The sequence below is a fragment of the Protobothrops mucrosquamatus genome, unplaced genomic scaffold, assembly GCF_001527695.2.
Source record: "Protobothrops mucrosquamatus isolate PMUCROS unplaced genomic scaffold, P.Mucros_1.0 scaffold167, whole genome shotgun sequence".
Lineage (NCBI taxonomy): Eukaryota > Metazoa > Chordata > Lepidosauria > Squamata > Viperidae > Protobothrops > Protobothrops mucrosquamatus.
Window position 1 is genome coordinate 714,440 of NW_015386529.1, and position 5,885 is coordinate 720,324.

Below are 5,885 nucleotides of genomic sequence, written 5' to 3' on the forward strand. Positions count from 1 at the left end.
CCATGTGGGACCTTGGCAAGTTAGTGGGCGGCTTGTTGAAGAGGGACGGTTGCCATCTTCGGGGCATAGGTTCGCCACCGCTGCTCTACAGCCTCTAGAAGAAATTCCTATTAAATTTAGTTAGGCCAGTTCCCAAGGAATTGCCTGTGTTTGCACAAAACACCCATAGTGAAATATGATTTATTCAATACTATTTTTGAGTTTGTGCAACAAACTGAACCATAAATTAACCATTTAACATGTAAAATATAGGAAATCAGAAAAGAGATTCTGGAAAACGGTGGATCCATTAATTAAAAGTATATAAATTTGATTACATATATAAATTACGCAGATATGTCTGTCACTATGTTTCACATGCATAGTTGAAAACTCGCCAGTATTTGTTTAAAAAGGAAGCATATTAAGTAGAATCTCTGAGCTGATTCAGAGCTCAATTAAATTCTCCAGCTCTAGTGTTTAATGAAGAAATTTATCAAGCTAGCCTTCCATCTAGGACAGTGGTGGCGAACCTATGGCATGTGTGCCAGAGGCAGCACTCAGAGCCCTCTCTGTGGGTACGCACACCATCACCCCAGCACCGGCTCCCCCCTTGGCCCCCTCTTCATTAGCAGTCCCCCCGGAGTAGAGTCGCCCCCGAGCGTGGCGAAGGACATGGCAGCTGGGCAGCAGGGACAAGACTCTGCCCTCGCGCCCTGTCACATGCAGTTGATGCTGCGGGGCGCGGGCAGAGGGCGTGGCTGCCATGGCGCTGCTGGGCTACCTGGGTGATTTGCAGCAGGCTGTGGAGGCAGTGGGTGGCCCTGCGGAGTGGGGGGTGGGGCAGGTGAGGCAGGGGGTGGAACGGGAGTGGGTGGGGGGTGGGGTTTTGGGCACTCAATCTCTAAAAGGTTCGCCATCACTGATCTAGGAAATTAATGCTGCAATTCTCTACATAGCTATAAAGATTTTTGGTTACATCTCATGTTAAACCATGGTTTTCTGATGACTAAAAAGGTTTGAAATACATATTTTCCACTATTTCACTACATGGAAAAAGAAATTGGAAATCCCCATTTTATATAAATAATGGGAGGCTGTCTTAATGTATGTCATAAATATTTCAGTAGATCTTAAACTAATACTCAAAAGAAAAATATTTCAGACTTTTTGTTATTACATAGAAGATGTATAATTAAACCATCATATTATTAGAAGTCCAATAATGTTCCACTCAAACACATGCAATTTCTAATAATTGTTATATTCTGGGAAGAACTCATTATATTTTTAATTTAGTTTTCAAGGATTTAATATTTTCTGATACTCATATTCTTTTAAATTTTATATCTGCTACATGGAAATTGAGGGCTGGACAACAGGAGAAAAATATCCACACCTTTCTTACTGCTAAGAGACTTAATGCTTTTCAGAATGGGAAAGAAAAATTAATTAATAATCCTTTGCTTTTTTTCTGATCTCTCTCTCTCTTTCTCCCTCTCTCCCCACGCAGGAGATCTGTCACATACATACTGTACATTTTTTTTTAATTTTTTTTTATTTTCCTCTATGTTCTCCTTAATTAAAAACAAATAAAAATGTTTAGTCATGGTTTATTTTAGCCATGATTTTTCCATCAAGCCATTGTGAAGTGGTTTACATGGGCCAAGTGCTGATTAATGGGAGGCCTGAAGAGAAGAATTAAAATTGGAAAACAGTGAGCAACTGGGAAAGACATAAAAAGAAAGAACTGAGGGCATTCACATCCTCAGTAAAGGGGCTACCACATTTCATTTGTTTTACAGAGATTGGCTGAATAAACAGCTATGGTTTCAAAACATAAGGTCTCTCTCAGCAGGTATATGGAAGATAGAGTAGGTTAGTAACAGTACTGTAGAAAGATAGCATTTTATTTTATCAGGGATTGTGGAAGGTATACTAATCATCTCAGTTATCAAATTAATCGAACCAAACCTAATTAATGTAATAATAGCTGGTACTAACTTATATTTAGTTTCATGCCTGACCTCACAGGAAGAACACAGGTGAGAATCAGTGTGCCTGTAACAAAAAAGGCACAGCTCTATTCAAGGCAGGAAGCTTCCTCCTTCCGTTATATATTCAAGATGGACAGTGTTTAATATTCATATGAGGTGTAGGTCTATACATATGTTGTATATAGTATGTATATGTTGTATATAGTATGTTTAGGTGTGTGCCATGTATGTGTTCACTTTGAGAGCAGGCAACTAAATTTCATTTTTTATGTGTATCCTTGTGCCCACAGTAAAAAATGACAATAAAGGTTATCTTATCTTAAGTACCGCCAACGACACTATTTGGAGATGTCTTGTAATGCAGATAATGACAGGATGGTATGAAAATAGGTCTTTGTTCCTTCCCAAACTGCCTTATTCTGAAATTAATTCCATTATTTAGGAAAATAAGATCTCCAGCAGTGTTAATCCCTTCCACTGTCAATAGAGCTCTTTACCATTGAAGAGTTAACTCCCTCAGGTCCAAGTTTGAACCTTGCTGCTGGAGAAATGCTTGGCAATAAAGCACTTTTGAGATTACTTGCTAATGAAACTATTTCACTGGATTGTTAGTTCTATCACAGACATAAAGGAATAGCCTTTTTCTGCAACAGAAAAAAGGAGAAAAGTGAACCCTTCATAATTAAATCTGTTTGAGGTTCTCTTGAACAGAGGTCCCCAACCTTTTGGGCACCAGGGACCGGTTCCGTGGAGAAAGGTTTTTCCGTGGACTGGATGGGGCTTTGCTTGTTTGTGGCGGACTGGTTGCTGGCATGCCGTGGCCTGGTACCTGTCCACGGACCAGGGATTGGGGACCCCTGCTCTTGAAGGACTCCAGCAGATCTCCAAATTCATTGCTTTGATTGGACCACAACACAAACTGGATCACAACACAACACTAAGAAAATAATGTACTTATTGAATGTTCTTACTTGATATGTGCTCTAAATGTGTTTTTTCCTGTCTTTGTCTCTTTTTTGCTTTTTTTTGTCTCATCCTATGCTTTTGTTTTTCCAGATGAACAAAAAGGATGCCTTGTATGCCAATCTAAAAGGCAACCAGCTTCAGAAAACAAGTTCTGTCCTCCCACAGTACAATAAGTGGAAAATTCTTTTATTGTCTATAACCCATTAAAATGATGTAATAGTAGAATGGCAATTGAGGGGCCAAGCTTGATTTTAATTATAACATAACCAACAGGAGTCCATACCCAGATGGAAGACAATTATCACTGCTCATTTAGATGGAGGATAAGTGAACTATTGTTTGCTTTCATTTACATTGCAAAGCCAACACACTTCAGAATTTACACTGGAAATTGCTAGTTATTTCCTAGAGAGGTTAAAAATAACTGACTGAGGAAGGAATCTTTGGAAAAACAAGCATTTAATCAAGGCAGTATCTCCTATAGTTTGTGAGACCATAACACAACTTAATCACTTTAACTAAAAATCTACCAAAAAGTACGGTAACTCAAAAGTATATCCTGGTCTGAACTGTAGGAATGGATACTGTTAAAGCCTTTGTTTTAGAAATATAACTGTGTAGCATTCTAACTAGCTTTTAGAAATATTTTACTTTAAAAATAAAGAAAAGGTTTTGCTAAATTATACGTTTCAGGCTTTCCACTTTGTTTTGCTGTTTTGTTTTTTATTCCACAAAATCAGGACTGACTTCTAATAGAGAAAAAGAAATCTGCTTAAAAAGAAAATGGATCAGCTGGTATGGGAAACAGGGTGAATGCCTCTTCTGGCTTAAATGTCTCTTTCTTTTCTTTTCTTGCCCACTGGCAGGTCTATGATTTGTCAGTTGCCATGCAACAACTAAAGCAGCAGCATTTACATGCCATTAGGTATTAATTATCGTCATGGGTCGTTTTTCTGTGGCAAGTTGTGAAAGTACAGATGCTAAATCCTGAATCTTGCAGGACACAGCTTGATGAGAGAGCAATTGATATATGCAGCATCAATGATTCTTGGGTAATTTCTCTGTCTTTAAAATATCCAAATGACACTATTGACATTTTATTGTGTACATTACATAGTCATTCAACAACCAGATATGGAAGAGTTACAAATATGTTGAAGTTTTTGTACAGTTCAGGAATAACAGGAAAATATTATATACAGTATATTAGCCAGTTGATTAAGTATGTGCTAGTGTTCTGCTGTATTCTTAAAAAGGTTACTTATTTTTCATGCTTTAAAAAGAATCTCTTCATAAAAACTATTAGATTTTGAATATGTTATGTATAGACTTTAGAGGTTAGATCCCTAGGCAAAACATGCACACTGCTTTGGATGCATGCATTTTAGGGCCAGCCCTACCATTAGGCAACATGGAGAATTTCCTTGAAGCTATAGAAGTTTCATGGAAGGAGGCCACAAAGTCTTGATGAGAACTCCTTGGCTACTCTTTTTGAATATCAGACATTTCTCTTTCTATAGTATTCTGTCCTTTTAAACAAATGAGACACTCTTAAATGTTCAGGAAATACTGTCCCATTGCCTGTGTTATGGTAAACTTCAACTGCCAATGCAGCTAAATTCAATATATGTCAATCCTCTTCACCCTGGGTGTGCACTTCATCTATCAGAAGACTTTTTAGAGATCTGTTAGCTAAGACATGCAGTGATACTCACAGCAATAGGCAACACAATCAAAGCAATCACTTGTGGCAAAAGGCATGGGTCATAGATACTCAGAAGGCATAAAGGAACTGTAGAGACAACAACTAACATTTATAGTGTCATCATGCCCTGTGACAATAAAACATGATGGTGTATTTAAATTAAATCCACAAGCACAAATTTATGCAAATGAGACAAACCTTTAAAATCAATGGCCCTCATACACAGTGACAATGAAGGTAACAAAACTTGGAGGGAACCAGCTAGTTTTTCAAGATATGCTCTCACTTAGCTCATGAAAAATGAAAGTGCTAGTATCCCTGTATGCAGCCAAATTTCCCCAAAGAGATCAAAGAAAAAAATAAAGTGCAATAAAGTAACCACTTAGAATAGTTTTACAATTACATGTTTGTACTCTACTAAGCAGTTACCTCGTTGTGTTTTATTTTGTTCCTGCACAATATTCCTATTGTGCAGGAAAGTCTCTGTGCCAGTTTAAAAGAACTGAAACACAATCACAGACTATTTGAAGGCGACCATGTACCTCAGACTACAGCTTTGAATTTTGAATGCAAGCTAGAGAGAGAGAGATAAAGAAAGAGAAAGAGACCCATACTGGGATGGAGACAGTTCTGACAGGATTCCTACCAGTTTCATAGTGCTTTTCTTGACAAGAAGCAGGATATTTTGCAACAGAGCTTTAGCTTCCGCAAAAAGTTGGAAAAGCAATGAAATACGTACAGGCAGATAATTGGATTATAACATTAACTGAACTTGTAGAAATGTTGAAGCTGACCAGTTTGGTCAGAGAAAAAAAATGAAGGGGTTTTTTTTTTTTGAAAGACTGGAAACCTTATATGGATTTTTTATTGAAAGAAAAAAAAAGATTGAACTGATGATTTCAGGATTTGAGGATTAAAAAGAGCCAAAGAGGATTGGGAAAAGATTAAGATGATGATTACTCAATCAAAAGAAGGGTGAAAAAAAGGCATGATTATATGCTTTCTTTCTTTTTCTCACTTTCTTTTTTGTTTTGTATAGTTTTATTTATTTATTTATTTATTTATTTATTTTATTTAATTTATATGCCGCCCTTCTCCCGACAGGGACTCAGGGCGGCGCACAACATATTTAAAACCAGAACATATATACAATCCCCCCCTTAAAACCGAATTAAACCGAATTTTAATGTTGCGTCTTCCGAATATTTAAAACCCAATGTAAAATCCACCCTAGGTCA